General features: G+C 40.8%; 1 protein-coding gene across 9 annotated transcripts in view; it reads right to left on the bottom strand.

Annotated features, from left to right (window-relative positions):
• cald1a (caldesmon 1a) overlaps window positions 1-19,633 on the bottom strand; it is a 153,409-nt gene that overhangs the window by 48,708 nt on the left and 85,068 nt on the right. For 8 of the 9 annotated variants that reach the window (XR_015035127.1, XR_015035128.1, XR_015035130.1 and 5 more), the window contains exon 1: window positions 8,136-8,224. The exons of the other annotated variant lie outside the window; for it this stretch is intronic. The gene's annotated coding sequence lies outside the window, so the exon portion shown is untranslated. Of the gene's footprint in view, window positions 1-8,135; window positions 8,225-19,633 lie in introns of those variants that run through there. 9 annotated transcript variants of the gene reach the window in all.

The following is a 19,633-nucleotide window of genomic DNA, read 5'->3' as shown; positions in this document are numbered from 1 at the left end:
GAGCATTAAAGCCAAACCATAAGCCTCCAACAAGGTTAAACTGCAGTAGGGCATACAGTATGAATCAGCCCTTAGTTTAATAAGTACCATTTGGCTGTCACCTCGGCGGCTGTAGAGCTGCTCTATTACAGTAAAGCCCCTCCAGTACAGAGCTGGGGTTATTCAATAAAAACCTGACTGAGTGTTTCTCCCAATCACCACTGGCAGATCTCTGATGAGGTAAAGAGCTCTCCTATGCCAGCCTCTGTCCCTGCGGAGCACTGTCTGATTAAAATGGTTTTCTGAGAGCATATTTTTGTTCTCCTTGTCCCCTTGCCAGACCCGAGTTTGAGTACAGAGAGAAAAATTGACAAATTACCTAATGCATACTGAATGAATCCACAAAAAGCAGATCTAATCTGTAAAGGTCTCCTGTAGGTAGATAGATGAGAGTGTTGAATTTCTGTCTTTTTTTTTTTTGTAGAAATAGTTGGTGTCCATGCCTCAAAGACACAGGAAGAGGAGAATGCTGAAAGTGTGCCTAAACATACTCCACATTTGTTACCCACCGCACTCACGAACACACACTTATCTCCCTACAGTCCTGTGACATGTGAAGTGGAAAGAAATGGCAACAGAGGAGTGGCGCGCTAACTCCAGCTTTCTTACTCTTCTGTCCTCTTGCCTCGCTTGTAATACATTCCTGAGCAGTCCTTGGAGGCTCATATGTAAATGCCTGAGTATGCTTCTGATTAGGAGGCACAAAGAGTACACTCTATAAATGCACTCCTAAACAATTACCACTGCTCCTGACTGCAGCCCCGACACAGACCTCAGACTGTGGTGCTGCCTTGCTGGCTTATTCAGGTGGCAAAAACCGATTCAGATCATTTACAACTGTGTGCCTTACTATAACACACATGTCTCCAGAGTCTGTGAAATAGTTTGATACATCATGAATAAATTTGAATTTTTCATCCTTAAACTAGACAGTCACTTCATGAAATGATCAGCCGACCAAATAGAAAAATTAGCCACCTGCACTTTAATCTGTTAAAGCTGCTATAATCAACATTAATCAATATTAACAATGAAACAAATAGATGTGTAATGTGAAAATGGTCCTCATACTATAATAACACGCCAAGAGAATAACAACTCAACTCTGCGGTTGTGCTCAGACACACTGAGTTCTGGTGCTATTTTAGTGTCTTTCAACTCCTTGTCTTGGTTTTATGACCTTGTGTATTGAGACACACTCACTGATTAGTGTCGTTTCCAGATACATCAGGCTACTCATTCTGCTAAGCCTATTTTACACTATCTGACAAACTCCAAAAGGTAGATAAAGCAGATAAAGTTAGAGACTAGCTAGGAAACAAAATAAACCACTCAATGAACATTAGGCTTAAACACACAGTATATAACTTCTACCATGAGGGGTATCTCAACTAAATCAATGACAAAAGACTGCATGAAATAGCAGGCTTCTCCTGGTTTGGGTTCCTTCAGAGTTACAGGTCAACAGACTTTAAGATTATAACGGTTAAAATAAGTCATTGTGTTACACCTACAATGTACAGTGGACATGAGACGTCAGAAAAGGTTTGGGTGCTGAGATTCTACTTAACTTTGATTTGATGTTTTCTCTAACACCTCATGAACCAGACGTTCAGTTCAGGAGGTCGGCAGCTGAACTGTCTGTAGATGTGTCCTCCGTCTCTATAACAACGGACCGGGGGATTAAAACCGGTAAACGAATAAAGCAGTTTCACTTTAAAAGTCATTGATTCTCAGGCGCTCTGCGGTGCACAGGGAGTCGCTGTAAATTGAGACTGCTTGACTTTGTTACTTTAATAACTTATGAACAAGACGTTCAACAGATTTCTACCGGCAGACCAATTATCCACAGGGGCGTTCTCCTCTCCAAAACAAATGGGCCAGGGGATTAAAAGTGGTAAACAAAGAAAGCAGTTTTACTTAAAAAAAAAAAAAAAAAAAAAGAGGGCACAGGACAGGATGTCTTCGGTGGCTAGGAGCTGACTTGCATTACATTTCCTGTCTTTCTCCAGGTTTAAGAACAGCTGGAAACATTTGGAATAATAAGTCTAGTACTGTTAGTCTCGTCGTTTTTAAACATTTGGATGTTACATGTTGTAACTTCATGAACAGTCACGAAACACTATCCAAATGAATGCTAATGCCGCTCTGTGTTGCATGTCTGTGCAACTGTTTGCTAACGTGTTAGCATGTGTCAATGTGCGTGTCAGGAAAATGTTTACAACTTTTTAATGACAACACTCAGGGAGTCAAGAAATATTTCATTTCTTTGGTTTAAGGCTATTCAAAGCAAAAAACACAATAATATATAATGTTTCACTGAACAATTAACTAATTAATCAAAAAATAATCACAGATTCTATGATAAAATAATAATTGCTTGTCTCAGCCCTGCATTAAGTTGTGAGACTGTCAGACAATGCCGTACTCTCCTTAGATTTTACACCAAATAAACGTTCAAAGAATTAGAACTTGGTTGGAATAAAAAAAAAAATCGTCTCTTTGATGCTCTTCCAAAGAATGAAACAGAAGTCTGAGTCATGTGAATAGCCATCTAAGGACACAGTGATTGTTTTATGTGTATGAGGTAAGTCCTCACTTTCATCATTACCACATACAAGGCTGATCTTGCTCTCGCCAGTTCTCACTCCCATGATGGCCGACGTCCAACGTGGACTCTCCAAGCTGTCCTTCGCGTTTGCCGTGCACACTCCAGCACACACCCAGCCGGCATAGCCACGAGCATAAATCCAGCAGGCCTATAACTGACCCACACACAGCCCTGTCTGTTTTCCCCCATGCGATTCATAGAGCGGTTAACCTTGCTAACTGTGTAAACACATGACCTCACTGGTCATGTGTTTACACTCAGTGGTATTTTTCACACACGCCGCTGGGATTTACATCACCTTATTACCTCCATGTTCCCTTAATTACCCATTACCCTAAAATATGGGACTTTTAAAAGGTGATTTGACAGGCTCTTGATTAGCAGTGTTTGTTTAGTTTCGGGAGGAAGACGATAGGCTGAGAGAAGAGAGGAGGAGGAGGAAGAGGAGGAGGAAGGTGAAGAGAGGACAGGAGGGGAAGAATGGAAAGCTGGCGAAGAGAGGAAGCAGGGAGAAGTGAGAATGAACATTATAGTATTCACATCTTTTTTTGGGAGAAATGGGCTGAAGTAGAGTAGATTGGTGTCAAACGAAAGAGAGAGTCCAAGGGAAAGTTAATGTAGCTGTTAGCAGAGAGACAAGTGAGGTGGTTTCTCCGCCACAGGGACACACTGTGCACGTCTGAGGTCCCAGTGGGAGGACGCCGAAAGGAAAACACAAGGCCAATCAGCTAACAGAGACATTTCCTGTGCTTGTTTTATCAGATGAGAAGAAGCCCAAAGGCTAAATGTCCCTCTCAACAGTGTTGTACACTCTCCGAATAACCCGCTTTGGGGAATGAAGGGGAGAACATGCGTCTTTGTAGGATGACATCAGAAGCGCTGCTTAGGAGCACTGACCTCACTCTCGCACAATCAATCATCCACAAAAACCCCAAGAAATGTAGACCACATGAGTAAGAGAGGAGGTTTTACCTTTTAAGATATAAACCAAGGCTGCTTCATGAATTAAATCATCACCCACTTTTTTTTTTTTTTTAAGATTTAGTTAGAGGGAAAGGAATACAATTGTGTTTTTTATAGCCAGGAAACTTCTGATGGAGCTTGGCATCTGGCAACTAGCAGATGGCAGACCAATATGCCAATTACTAACACTGACATGCCATGCTGCCTATTAGGCAATCTGGCCTTGAGTGATAGCACTTTAAAGTCAGAAAATGACACGAGCGAGAGGCTGATCTAACAAACCCTCTTTATCAGAGTGTGACTAAAGCCCAGAGGAATTCAAACACAGGTCTTTCATGCCCACATGACCGCCTCAGTCAGGAGAGTGGAGGTTTGGGAAATAGTTTGGAAAGAAAAGTCGTAAAGATAGGAAATAGTATCACTGTGAAATTCTCCTTGGATGCAAAATGTATTTAATCTGCGGCTTGAAGACAGCAACGTAAATGTGGTTTGATTAAATAAGACTAATACGGTGGTGAATCTATTATAGGCCAGTTTATGGGTCAGCTAAAAGACAAATAAAAGAAACAAGAGCAGCATTCTCCATCACCCCAGAGACAAGCTTAGTCTAACGGTGCAGATCGTCCAAGAGCGCTGGATATTCCCCTACACAACTGTTTCATGTCATCTTGGCTGCATGATGGGGAACAACAAACAGAATATAAAGCTAAATTACACAGAGGGAAATTTCATGGCTGGAGAGAGGTTGCTCTTTTTAAAATGGCAAATAACAGGAATTTTGAATTTACATCACAAACATCTGCAAAACTCGTACTGCATATTTTCCAGGACCTAAATAAACATCATCTAAGGTTTCATGCCCTCGTGTGACTTCACAAGCAATTAAGCAGCACTACCAGTTTTTTGTCTCTCCCACTTGCTGACCGTCGTTACTCCGTGAAGGAGTTAAGGATTCCTTTCCAACCCCGAGATCTGCTCGCCCGTCCAAGCTCACCATATTATACAACTTAGTGTGCGGTTCTGGATGCAGCGCATTCAAATTACATGCTATCGGATTCAAAGGAGAGGGGGAACAGAACGAGTACACTGCAGGGCTGGAGTCCAGGACCAGAGTCCCATGAGCGCTAGCTGCATGTCAATCACAATCACTTCAAATGAGCTGAACCCTGTCCTACTCCTGCTGTTGTCCAGAAGACACAAACCTAAAGCCTAAACTAACTCTGTTCCAAGCAAGTGGTGGACATCGATGACAAGGACACCATTGATGAAACAGAGAGCAGTCATTTTTGCCTGTGGTTCTGCACTCATATCCATCTCAAACCAGACTTTTAGAACAAAAAAAACAAAAAAAGTCTGCATAAAATTAAGCCAAGGGGCAAAAAGTCCAGATCACAGGAAACATGCTTGACATAGCTCCACTGGTCCGTTATGAGAAGAAACCAGAAAATAGTTGTGGCACCTGCTGTGCAGAAACAATGTATGTTTGGACTGACGTGTCAGCATGTGATCAGTGGAAACCCAACCACATTTGAAAAACCGTGACACCAAACACAGTATAGGTAAACATCTATTTAAAAAAGAACTGAACAGTCTGATCATTTGTGTTAGAAAATTATCTTTGCCAGTTTTCCACTCTATTCAAATTCAGTTTGCCACTTGGTTGGCTGCCTCAGCTCAGTGGTGGTAAGAAACTATTGCCTTGCAGGGAAACTCTGGATTCCTGCTTTGGAACTTGATACTGTGCTGAATTATGAGTATCTAGGATCAAACTATAACAAAGCACCCACATATACTGCATGCATGTAAACACATATGTGCACACGGGCAGATCTGTGAATGCTCTACGCTTTTGCAGATGTTGATTATGATGAGAACAAGGCACAATAATCACCTGATACAACATTTAACATTAATCAAGTGTATGAGAGAAGGGAGGGGGTAGGAGAGGGAGCCAGCGTACAGTAACTAGAAGCCTTCACCGCACTGTGCAGTCCAGAGCCAGACTCCGGAAATGCATGGCAGTGTTCCCTACATCCTGCCCGCCCAGCCCTAACCTTGGCCCTGGCTCTCGCCCCACACTGCCAAAACCCTGTTATCACTCTGTGCAATTACCTCCAGATTCCTCTGCACCCATATCATATCATGCCAATTATAAAATCCCCTACTAAGTACACTACAAAGCACTACATGCATTTGACTGTAAAGCCTGTTGTTATCTGTGTGTTTCAGCCCTGAAATAGCTGTGTGTGAATGGATGTATGCATTGATGTGAACATGCATGCAAACACTGGGTGAAAAAGCAACAACTTTGATTCCCAAAAATATTTGAATTGGGGTCCAAAAAGCCAGAGACCACTTTGGGAAAGCGGCTTATATTGCCAGCAGTAACACATGAACATAAAATGTGTCGATTGATAGTTAATGAACACTGGTAAAGAAGCCAGCAGAGAAGTGTAAACAGTTAGCAAGATTAAGGTTAAATGTTGAAGTAGAAGACTAATGCTTGAAAACTTAAAATGAATGGATATCTAGTTGAAATAGTTAACTGACACTATTGACAGCTGATTAAAACATAGCAGTGTATCCGTACATTCAGAAGGGGAAGCCCATTGCTAGAAAATCATTGCAGCCGCTGCAATATCATGAGGTCACAAATAAATGACTCTGCAGAGGGCTTTTAATTTGAAACAATGGATTATGCTGCCACCCTGCTGAGACAAGTGGGGGAAAGAGAGAAGAAGGAGAAAAAAAGAGAAGAATTAGCTAGCATTAAGCAACACGCACACCACCCATTGACAACCAAACCCTGCACCGACCACCAGGCTGCCACATTGGTGAGTGCTACTTTCTTTCTTCAAGAGAAGAAACAGTTATCTTATTCTCAAATTTCTATTTTTTCAGCACTTGCATCACTTAATCACCTCTAAAGCAATCGAGCCAATAAAAACAAATGTGTACTGACCGATTAATGACGTCATCTCATCTATTCATAAAACATCATCAGCTATAGCTACAAAATGTATGTCAACTTGCCACAGTAGAACCATTGGTTACATAACCTTTGAAACAAGCCACAACTTTACTGTGATATAGGTTCTGATGGTTAAAATAGTAATCTGCAGGAAGCAGCAGTTCAAATGACCGACCACATCTGGAACATGATGATGTTGGGCTCATCCCACAGGGCTGTGGTGGTACATCAGACAAAAACCTCTGGTTAAGCACTGTACCGGAGGATTGTCATGCACTGCATTCCAGAGGCTATTCCAATCATCTGTCACCAGGTTGGGCCTGCGCCTTATAAGGAGTGGAGGGCATTCTCCACGTGTTTTCCAAACACTGCACAACTTATCAGATACAGTTTCATGGACAATTACTATGCTGTCTCTAGCCTGAAAGCATTAAAAAAAAAAGAGGAAAAAAAAGAAGAGAACCTACAGATTTAGCGTCTCCAGCTCCCTCCCTCCACCCTCTTCCATTCTCCATGCTTCCTTTTCACAGATACTACAATGTAATAAAGCCGAGATCAAAAGGCTTGCTGTCCAACTCAACCACAATGAGATTTGAAGAGTCTCTTTCGCCTAAGGGGTAGTGGAATTATAAAGAACGTGATACCTTGAAATGATGAGGGGTGGATTGATCTGGTGAATGAGCAGGCCTACCTCTGGCTAAACTTTGTCTGCAGGAGATGCTGGATGTGTTTAAAGTTCATCCCCCAGAGGACAACTGCAATCTGTAACTCAGCACAATCTTACGGTCAGATTTGATCTTTGAGGTGCATGCGGCATGATGGTAGCCATATGAGGCCCATCTTTGCCTTTGGCCAAGTCTGTACACTTTCCACATGTCAAGATTTCAACAGGTTTTCTGCTGTTATGGGTCAAGAACACAGCTTCTCTTTAGACTCTGGGGGATGCTATTGACAAAGGGGTGCTGGAAATACACAAAAACGATATGTGTGTGTTTTGGAAATGTTGTGTTCCAGCTTTGAAAAGTTGTCTCAGGCAGTAGTCAGTGCCATGTCGGCTGCTGAGCCGCTGAGAAACTTGGCAGGCCCGGGTCTGGAGACACCCTCCCCTCCCTCTGTCCTTTCATACTTTGTTCGATAAGAATCTGAAGGAGTGAGCGCGCATAACAGGAGCGGACCGAGGCTCGGCTTTTCTCTTTGTGTTGTCCCGCGGTTAACACAACATTTACGTGACAGCGTCCTCGCTCGAGCCGTAAAAAAAAGTTTCTCACGGCGAGTTTTCACTTCGCCTGCGAGTTGACTGCTGGCGTGGAAAACGCACGGAAAAGGGAGCGGCAAGATGTTGTGAAAAGTAGCAGCAGCGGCAGCAGCAGCAGCAGCAGCAGCCCATGCGCACAGTGGAGACCCGGAATGTGATAATCTCCCATCGTCAAATAACACATCGTATTTTACTTTGGCCGAGAGCATCACTCGGGTCGTGAACTTTTCCGACCGTGCGCGCGCGTTAGACTAAGTGAGTTATGCAAAGTGTGCGGGCGGGTTATTTGCTCTTACCTGTGGATCTTAACGGGACAAAGTAGCTAGAGCTCTTGAGTTGAGTGAGAGGAGAGAGAGCCAGTCTGCAGTCGGTCCAGTCCACTACTACACTCAATGATAAAACCAAACTGAATACCCGCTCAAGCCCCTCCCTTTTAAGATATAATCGCACATCTACTCTTGGCTGAGTTGTCCGCTCTCGAGAACGCTAAGCTCTCAGCTCAGACTTCACTCACAAAGCATTTTACTAAGCCTGTCTGAGTCCGAAATGAAAAATGAAAAGTGTCAACTCCGCGAAGAAGCAGCGCAACACTCCCAACAGCCACAGTGACTTCATAGGCTGAAAAGTGCCCTTTTCTGGTTATCCTTCGGGGGGCCTCTGAAAGAAAATCATCTGTCAGGAGTGATCATATGAAATGTTAATCTTGGACAAAAGGGAGGGCTGATTGCTCACAGGCAGAGCACTAGGCCCTGAAAGGTCTCATATTTACATTGATGTGGTGGCAACTTCATAAAAGTGGTGCAATTGACCTCAAGTAACCACTGACACTATTATCAATATTATACTGTAATATTACACTTTTTCCATGTAAAACAATTGTAGGCTGTACTCCGCTAACTCTACACAGGCTAACATGTGGCCACAGTGTTGAATCACAGAGCTCACTCATTTCTGTAGGCCTATATCAGGAGGTCTCTTAACAACAGCTATTCTGAACCTTACACGCTTTCAACTTGACAAAAATGTCAGACAATGACAGACTTTAAATCTGTTTGCTAAATTCCTTGACCATTTTCTAATCCAAACAGATGTGGTATCAAGCCAGCAGCAAATTTTAGTTCAGTGCTCAGTTTGACCAATGAAAACCAATATTAAACATGTATTACTTTCAATATTTCATATTTGAGTATAACGTAGCTTGTTTAAATTTCGCTTGTATTTTGTGCAAAGTCATGCTGGCAGTGGTTAGCATTCTCAAACTAAATCATTTAGTTTTAGTTTAGTTTTTTAGTTAACAATGAACACAACCAAATACACTTTACAGTGTGGACAAGAAATACAGTACTGAATTATCTTAGTGTTAAAGGGGATATATTCTTTGATGTATTATTAGTTTTCTGAACATGTTTTTTTTTTGCCGGGAGTGGGTGGTGGTGATTGTTGCTTGCCAAGAGATGCAGCCATTGTAGAGTTTACAGGACAAAAAACTATAATACACCCTCTGAGCAGATATCTCCTCAGGGCAGTTTGGAAACTACAATGAACCGTTATCTGAAAAGTGGTGAGACGAGCCGCCGCTAGCTGGTTAGCATGCAAAGTTTAGTAGAAGAAAAAAAAAGTGTTAGAGGCAAGATTCAAAACTGGTGTTGCTTTCCACCACTGAAGACTCTTCAGCTCTTGCTGAATAAAGGAGTTTGATCCTGACCTGAAAATTCAGTTTCTTCAAGACTGATAACACCTGATAATGCTACCGTGGCCAAGTACGTAGTAATAACAAGCCTTATTAGCTGATTTAAGGATATAAATAAATAATTTAATGAATCGTATTACCGGTATATCATCGCCTAATAGCCTTAAAGTACTGGAATATTCACAGTAGTATGTTTTTGAATGCACCATGGTTGCCAAATTTCCAGAAACTGACTTCATTGTGTCCTCATTAAAAAGCTGCATGACTGACATTACATTACTTTGACCATCAATTCCTGACTTGATGGTCATGCATCAAGCAGCATTTTCTACATATATTGTATGTCAGGTACTTTAAGGTTTTGATTAGGTATTGATAAAAATGTGGTGTCATTTTCTAGTTCCCTCCCAACGCTCCCCTGCTATTGACCTTTTCTCTGTCAGCAGTTTTGCCAAAGATGCAGTGAGTAAGGAGGTGACACAGACAATAGCCACAGTGTTCTACTTTCTACTATGAAACAGCAGCATGTGGACACTGCCCTGCTTTGTTTTTCCCCCTTTAAAACAATGATGCTCAGAACAAAGAGTGAACTTAAGAGCATTAGGCCACTGGTGCAGAAATGAGCTCCATATGCGCTGGTGTTCTTTTTGCATGTGTTTTCTTTAAGATAAAGTGAAATAAATGCAGTCTGTTGATTGTGTGTAAATGTGGGGAGTGCATGTGGCTGCTGTGTGTGTATGTGTGTGTGTGTGTGAGAGAGTGACAAAATGAGAGTCAGTGTGCATAAGGCGGGAGAGAGATGGAAGAGGACGTTTGAGGGACATCCAGCTCAACAAATTAAAGGAAAACTGTTTATTTTTTTCCCCTTAAAAAATATGTATTCCAAGATAAACTTGTCATCCTTCATTTTACAGTTTAAATTCAGACCCTTACTCCAGATCCAGTTTGCACACAACATCTTGGCCCCTCAAACCTCCATTACTCTGATCCAAAAATCACTTCATAGCAAAATGTGATTGCCAAAAGCGATGCCATAGCCGGGGCATGTTTAGAGTTAGTATAATGCCTTGATAGTCACTTGCTATATATACACACATCATGAACTCAGGTGTTTACCTCAGCAACTCCTTAGTTTATGTTCAATCTCCTCAGGGACATTCATGGGCGGACGTGTGATTTAGCAAGAACCCAACTACATCTGAATGGACATAAGTCTTGGCCATATTAGTGCCAGCAAAGCAGTGAGCATATGGACTTGAGTCCACATTTATCTGGCAGCAAACCAAGGAGGAGACATTACACCTCTTGGCTGTTTTGCTCTCTGAGAGCTGTTCACAGCTGCTGTCAGAGATGTACAGATCAGCTCCAGGCCAGAGAGATTCTTATTGCCAAAACTACCTGACATATATACCTTCAACACATTACATCAGATGAAACAGCTCAGAGCCAGTTATCAAGGTTTTAACACCACATTGCTTTTAACAAACCGTTGACACTTTCCCGTTTCATCATGTTGTTTTAAATGAGATGAAAGTCTATGATGCCATGTTGTGCGAAACTGACATTTGAGGTGAAGATAGGACCTGCCTTCAATGTTGTAGTCACTCGTATAAAAGCGTTAGCGTTAATGATGAAAGTTGGTGCAATACAACATGACAACAATTCAAAATCTTGGACTGTTTTAAACAGAATCGTATCTCCTTGTCTAAGTACAACCTAAAAATGATCAATGTCAGACATCAGCTTGAAATGCAGTAACACATACTGCAGCCTCACTCAGACTGTGTATGTATGATGGATGATTGGTATCTAGAACGTCTCGGTAGCTCAGCTGGTCGACGTGCATACCAAACACCTGCAGCATCCTGGGTATAATCCAGGACTTTTATCACACTGATCTGTCTCCTGTTCCTCTCTGGGTCTCTCTATTGTGTGCCGTTTAACACAAAAATGTCAACAACGAATAGACACCTGCAGCAGAAAACATCTGGACGCCTTCCCTGGTGTATAGTTCCTGTTTGACTTCATATTGACAACTGACCTGCCACATTCCTTAGGCAAACAAAAAGATTATCATAATAATGTCACATTTTCTGATCCCACCCCTCAGCAAAAACCTGTTCTAAGTACTCTGAACAACAATGGATCGCCACATGGATAAGAGTGAATTGAGAAAGACGACATTGGTGCAATCATGACGAGAATGCAAAAAGCATTTTGAAAATATTCAAATACACGGATAAATGCAAGAGCTGTGCACAATGAGGCACAGCGGTGATTTCAGCTAAATACTAATGTCTCCATGCTAACTGATGGGAATGGATTTGATAATAAAACATTAATGGAAACTAAATATGATCTCGCTATTGGTGCTTTAGAAAAGAAGTCGGGGGCATCTCTTAAGTCACTAAACCTCGTCTTCTGATTACCAAGAATGTCTGCACTGAATTTCAGTGTAATTCATCCAGTAATTTTTCAGATATTTGAGACCAACATCAGGCATACTGGCCCTAAAAACCAAAGCAACCCCGCATTAGTATGTAATGTACATTAGTTTAATATATAACAGCATTAGATCAAGGTGGATTTACAGCATATATGTAGATCATAAGAAAAGTAACTGAGTAATCTGAGCCTCTTCTGTTAATGTGTATGATGAAGATGAATCCTCTCCCTGCACTAAGCCCTCTGACCTTCATGCACGGCTAATGCCATTACATAAAATTATTTATAATGATCAATTACATGTAGCGTGCAGGAGGCTCAGAGAGGGATTAAAAGCCCTGCTCTGACCCACCTGGCTCAAGTTCTTACTCTTTCACATGTTTAAGGTCCCTGGGATGGGTCCCTGGGGGACTTCGTCACACTGGCTATAAGTCTAACTAAAGCAAACACAGAATCCCTTGTTTGTTGACATTTTACGAAATGTTGAATTTAGTCAGGAAAATATGAGAGTTTGTCAAAAAAAGAAAAGAAAAAAATGTGCAGTTATGTGAAGAATGTGGTTTAAAGGTAAGAACTCTTTCATGTCCCGTTTCATGACATCAAAGTAGCTCTGAACTGAATTCCCAAGAGCTGATGTAGAGCATACAACTACATGCATGAAGAGAATGTTTTTCCATTTTCTGTCATTATTCTAGAAATGATTTGCATCTATTTCTTTCTTCTAAAAAAAGAAGAGGACATTTAAAGCACCTGGCTTCCTGCATTCAGAAGAACCCATAACCTAAACCCACAGTCAGGTGAAGGAGTTTTTCTAAATAGAACAGGTTTACCAAGGAAGCTCTGATAAAAAAATAAAATAAAAACACATTAACCAAATGACTAAAGAGTGGAGGGTTGTCTCTTGCAGCCCATGTGGTAACTGCTCCCACCAGGCTGTAACCATTACCAAGCTCATTCATGACCAAAAAACCCACTGCTAATGGATCATTGCCACGTTGTCAGTGCCTATTTTCCTGCTGATTTTCTGGCAAAGCCTCACTTGAGTGGTTGCATTTCATTATATTAGAATGTGTTTGCTTTTTATTAAAACCGCTATGACCTGTAAAAATATAAATTTTCGTATTTGCTAAAAAAACAAAACAACTGGATGTAATATACGTATCCCATGTGAAAAGGTGTGTATGTAGAATCATGGCTTTGATTCGCAGTAAAGAAAGAGAAGTGAGTAAGAGAGAGAGCATGTCACTGAGGTTATTAAGTGGGCACCTCCCATCACAGATGTTTAACTGAATCATTCCCAAGACACCTCTGCTAGGCTCCTCTGAAATCTCAGCACCGCCGCATCAACAAACATAAAGAGATAAATATCTGGATCTCACAGAAAAGACTTTGGGTGTTACACAAGAGGTAATTCAAAGACTCTCATGTTGATCCATTAGACTCTAAAGCAGTATTAGCAATTTATGGCAAAACGAGATTTCTTCCTGGATTGTTTCTTGCTCGTTTCAGTCTAAGCTGCATTGACACACATGAGACAGCAGCAGACAATAAAGCTTTGAAATAATTTCTGCTTGGGAGTCAAAGCTGGGGCAAATATACTGTAACATTGTGTGGGATGTTTGATATTACCACGGAAACCCCATCTGCGTCCAATCACAACAAGGCCATCTGTTCAGCATAAAAAAAATAAAAAAAACCCCGCTAAATGACATGAGGAAGAGTATGCAACATCAGGAAACTGTATTGTTTTTCTTATGTATATTGTGCAGATACGGTACATAAAGTACACATGTGGAAATGTAGTTCTGCTATGTGCAATCATAACATGCACTTTATTTTTCAACAGTCCACTGAAACTCTACCTGCTCAGTTAGTGTAAGTTGATATTGCTAAAACTATGATATAAAATTGGCTTAATTTCATTTTCATTCATGTAAATATATTACCATACATGTACACTGGATAGTGTCTGTGACCCAAACACAATGTGGGTTAATCTGCTTGCCATTGCATTGTCCTTCCTTTTAACCCACTTCACATTTCATGCATCAGTACAAGATGAATGGATGAATGGAGGGTGATGCTTGGACAGCCCCTGGTGGAGATTATGATAAAGTGAACATTGTGAGCATGAGTCAGATCCCTTATTTGTTATGGTGTCAGCATCCTGACCTATACTGCCACCAACAGTTCAGAATGCAAAGTAGATAAATCACTATGTAAAACACTGGTCGTTGGGTCACGAATTATGGTCACTTTTTTCTTGGAAAGCAGACAGAATAGTTTCAGTGGTGTAATAAAACAAACTCAGGGCACATATCCAATAAATTCCAATAAATGCTGTTATCTTTAAGCAGGCATGACAACAAAAACAAAGAGGAAAGGGCTACAACAGTAGCAAGTAGAAGTCGTCCCAGTGCAGTTGTGTGTTATTCTCACTGAAGATAAGTATCCGACCACTTTCAACTCATCTTCTGTATTTAATTATTAAGAACGTGCTTTACAGACTTCTTCCTTTAAACTGAATTTCCCTCTCAGTTGTGTTAGTTGTGAGTCCCCATGCAGTCTCACAGCCTGATGGGGCAAGGCCACATATTTGATAGAAGACCAAGGGTCACCCAAAACACACAGACATGCCACCGATGGAATTTCCAAGCCAAGTTTTTTTTTTTTCTTTTACAGCCAACTGCAGTAAAACACTCTTGGGTTTTGAGGGCATTTCCATAAAAGACAAATTAGCACATGGCAGTTTCTCTAAAGTCTAATCTCATAGGGAAAAATGCCAAAGAAAGTAAGAGAGACGACTAAGATGCAAAAAGAACCAGTTCATGCCGGGTGCAAAATATGACAAAAAATATGTGTTTTGATCATTGTCAGTTCAGCCATGGCTGTATTAAACTGGCTACAGCAGGAGGGTTTCAAAGACTCAGTATGACTTATGCTTCCCAAGGATATTATATCTCCTATATCCACCATGAATCAACGGCCATAAATCCACTTAGAAATATTATAGAGAAAATATGATCCTTATAACTTAGAACTTTCCTGAGAATCACCACATTTCTAAGTTCTCTTCAGTGTCAGAGTGATCCAGCGAGAGTTATACTGCACATGGGAACTGCAAATAGCGAGTTTTAATAGTGCTAAAGTTGTAGAAATATAAACAAACACAGTCTAAATAAATAAATAAATATAATCTATAGACTCCAACTAACAGACACCATGGTAATGCTATACTTCCTGTTTACATTCTGCTAAGAGCTCAATTTATGTGGATGCGCCATCTGCCATCTATGAGAGCAACAGCAACAACCAGTAGGGAGGAGGAAGAGGAACATAAGAAGACATACATAACCTACACTACATACAAGGACACCTGGATGAATACATCTACAGGAGTACACATTAAAATGAATGTACACACATATCTAGCAGTAATATGTAGTTGGCTTCCAGAAAGATCACAGCTAGCCATTAAAAAACAACAACATACTGTTCCATGCAGTTTTTGATCCATATACCAAACACAGAGCAGAAGTTGGATGAACTGCTTATTTTAAATGATGAGCACATTTGTCCTTTAACACGTGTCCTTACCAGCTTCTTAAACCTTCCAATGTCTTTGCCTCATATTACATTTTAGAGTCATAGAGTTCAATATTACCCTTTAACAACTGCAAAATGTGATAATAGGAGAGGGAGAAGTGCTGATTGTATAAATGTGGGCCAACCTTGACCCACATACAATATGACTCACTCATCTTATTCCACATTATCTTTCAGTTGCAATGAAAAGTCTTGAGATCTCATTAGCACCATATTTTGAAATGCAATTTCCAAGGACAGGGATCATTAAATGTCTGTAAACACTGGATTGCTGGGGTTCATAATAGCCCTGCTTTTAGTTACAATGACTAAGCATTGGGTGTACATCTAACAATAAAATTGTACTTTACACAACAAGTGCTGCTGCAGTCTTGGCCTGTTCTAACAAGTGATGTTTACCATCTCAATAAGAGGCTACTTGCCCCTGTCTTCAAATGACACTGTGCTTTAAGTACAGTCTCTCTGAAGTACCTGTGAGAGTGTTTGCTTTAAAGATTTTTTCTGTTGCTTTGGATGTAAAGATCAGAGACAGATAATATTATGTTAAGAACAGACTGTACTGGATTCATCACCAGGCTTTGCAGTGGCTCAGGACTGAAATGCATATATGAGATGTGAAGATACATGACATTTATACAAAATGACAGACCGTGAGCGTGCATGCTTCAAATTATCCAGTGACCTGGCGTCAAAATAAAACTCATTACCGACTGTGATGGAGGATAACAGCTACTTAGAATTTCCTGTTTCAGAGAGCAACACTTTACGATAATGCACTTATCTGCAGCTTTAAAATGCCAAGCAATGAGCCCTCCACTCAAATATAAGAAATATCAGAAAAGAGTAGACTAAGACACTGCCTCCAGCCTTATACCGTCCTTTTTCTTTGTGGAGTTTCAATTCAGTCTCTAGAACGCAACTCTCGCTGCAGGTTCAGCGTCTCATGAACCTACTGTTCCTACATCTAAAATAACGAACTGGACTGTAAAAAGAAAGAAAAAGGCGAGGGTAGGGAGGGCATTTTTTTCTATTTTGGCTGTTTTGCTCTACAACTTTCAATCTGGTGTGGATATGTTGCAGGCAAATACAGCATGAATACTGAACATCTTTCATTCTGCATCCTTTGTGGATTAGGACAGATCACAAAGTCTGCAGAATCCAATCTGACATGACGCACGACTTTTCTGCGATTCCTGTGAGTTCAGACAGTGCATACAAAGATCATAATTTCACTTTGGTGTGGTTACAGACGTAAATAGATATAATCTTGGAAGGAGGATTAAGATGAGAGTGCAGCATTTGATCTTCAAAGGGCTGGAGGTTATCTCAGGTAAAGTAGAAGTGCGGTTAGCTTCCATAAAAATTCTGACACGGAGTTAAACTTGTGTTCATTTCCATTACAAAGACAAGTACCTCTCTCTCTCATTCTTGGCCACCTTCACCTCAATATCGTCGCGCTCATCATTCACTGTGTCAATCTTTCACTGCAAACCCTTACAGGGCTTCAGTGAGGAGAACAGATGCAGTCTTCTTTAAACCACTATGAAGAAAAATAAATTGAAATAAAAAGAAGGAATGGAAAGATTCATCATCAAATGGCATGTAAAAGCCACAGCTTTGAAAATTCATTCAGCCGTCAACTAGATGTGTGGCATAATATCTTTTAAAGTGGATTTTTAGAAAGTAAAGCATACAGCTGACTGAGTGATGCTGTTTATGTGAGAAACATGGCGCCACTGCTCCAGCAAAAAGAAATGTCTGTTTGATATTATAGACAAAGTTTATCCCTATGTAAGTCCAGTGCACACATCCAGGAAGCTCTGTGGAGCGGTAAAGCAGCCGGGTATTCAGCGTCTGCCGGTGGCGCTCGGCAGCGTGAAATAATATTTGACAGTTGAATGACAGCGATTACAAATCACAAAAGCAAATGCAGCATTCCGCAGAGAACAATACAGAAAGCACGACAGGCCGACAAAGACATAAGATACATTGCCATGACAATCAGAGTCCAATACCCCGAGTTTATACCATTTACCCAGCATGCATAGCAGCTGCTCAGTAAAAGTTACAAGTCATAAAACTAAAACAATGAGCTGAAAGGTGTGGAAATGCAACGTAGCACTGAGTGGAACTGTGCAGTCGGGTCGTAACTCTCCCTGGGATCGTTGCTATAGGCAACAGCAGTAATTTAATCCATTGTTACCATAAAACCACTGAACACATAGAAGCTAAATGTAGATATAATAAGATTTTACGCTCGACCAGTCAGCAGAGATCACTGATAAATCCTCATACCTCAGTTCACTAACGTTGCCTCTAATTTCATGCAATCATATGTGAACCATTAGTCATTTGTACATTTATCATATACACACACTTGTAGCCTTTCTATCAAAGATGCCACTGTTGTGTTCCTGCAGACCCTGAACATACAAAAGCATGTAGTTTACCACTGTGCAGTCTTGACTCTGTGCTCCACAAGCAGGCGAGGTCTCAGCCCCTCTTAGCAGCTTGCCACGTTGATTAGCCATGTATGTGTTCATGGTGCATGGTGGAGACAGGGAACACTATTTATTCAGCACACACTTCTTGGCACTTTGATTCCCATGCACAAGCCTCCATTAGACTCATGACACCAGAGGCTGCAGAGTGGATTACCCTTCAGTGATAGCCTGCAGGGATGTAACCCAGCGCAGATACGTTGTTTGGATATGAAGTGATAATGTACTCCAAAACAGGCATCTGAATCGGAGCAGTGATTTTTTTTCTCTCATTTTTCACACAGCATGGAAATGTCACAACATTGTAGATAATTGCAGACGAAGAATCCCCCTGGACTTAAGTTGCTGGAGGGACCTTTTTATACCCCTGAACCTCTAAACAGTCTGCAATGTGTCAGCACCTATTGCCAGACCTGCTGGCAGGGGGATGAGCATGCATACACACAAACACACGCACATACTCTATCTCACACTCACATACACACTCAGAGAAAGCAACTCCACAAGTGTTGCTGACTTCTCTCTTAGAAAACCAAAACAGTTCAAACGGGTCAAACACAAACAAAACATTGTTTCATCAGTACTCTACTCTCCACTGGTTTATTTATGGCTGTATATTCACCATCTTATTCAATGGCTTATCATTTTTGAATAGAATAATACATTTTTTTGATAAAGCACTTAGCACATTTCCACTTTTCTTAACAGAGCGCTTTACAAGTTTAATTAAAGCAAGTAAGAGAAGATAATCTCAAATTAGCTAAAAGTAAAGTAAATGATTTGATGGGGATAAAACAATGAAATAAAACACATATTAAAAACTTGAGGGTCACATTCTTCATTACCTGTTGTATAAATGTGCGAGTATGTTTCACCCTCTGTTGTTTTTACCGATATCGTTCAGAAATTCTAATTCTAAATATTCACACGTTTTAATTCATCAACTAGTTAAATTCTTCTAGAGCACAACCACAATCCAAGCTGGAGAATGCTGGCTGAGATTAAATTACTGATATGAAACTGCTGTCAATCACTATGCTCAATTTACTTTAAATAAAAACTGTTGTCTACCAATAAACAGAAACATTGTCAATATTTATCTTCGGTTAAGGAAAACTGTGTTTGGACTGAGGAGAGAAAACATTTCATCTTTTTTTTTTTTAAACGAGAAACAAGACAAGGTTATTATTAGCAGCGGGCCATAAGAATACCAATTAACAAACTAGAAAATTTCCTCTCGGGAAATTTTGAATGGGCCACGGGAGCTACTGCGGGTTGTGCCATCTCTGTCAACATGAGAATCAAACCCACGATCTTAAGGTCAAGACAGAGCTGATCAGACAGACACATGATCATCTTTCTATAAGCACTGATATGGAGGAGCTGTAACCACATTAGGTTACCTGTGTGTGTGTGTGTGTGTGTGTGTGTGTGTGTGTGTGTGTGTGTGTGTGTGTGTGGTGTGTGTGTGTAGGTGTGTGTGTGTTGTGTGTTGTGTGTGTGTGACTGTAATCACATGAAGCTGGCTCTAGAGTCTGTGTGTGTGTGTGTG

This window comes from Trachurus japonicus, chromosome 23 (genome assembly GCF_045865225.1).
Source record: "Trachurus japonicus isolate A0001 chromosome 23, Traja_1.0".
NCBI lineage: Eukaryota > Metazoa > Chordata > Actinopteri > Carangiformes > Carangidae > Trachurus > Trachurus japonicus.
Note: the sequence above shows the minus strand (reverse complement) of the source record. Positions and strands in the feature narration are given on the sequence as shown.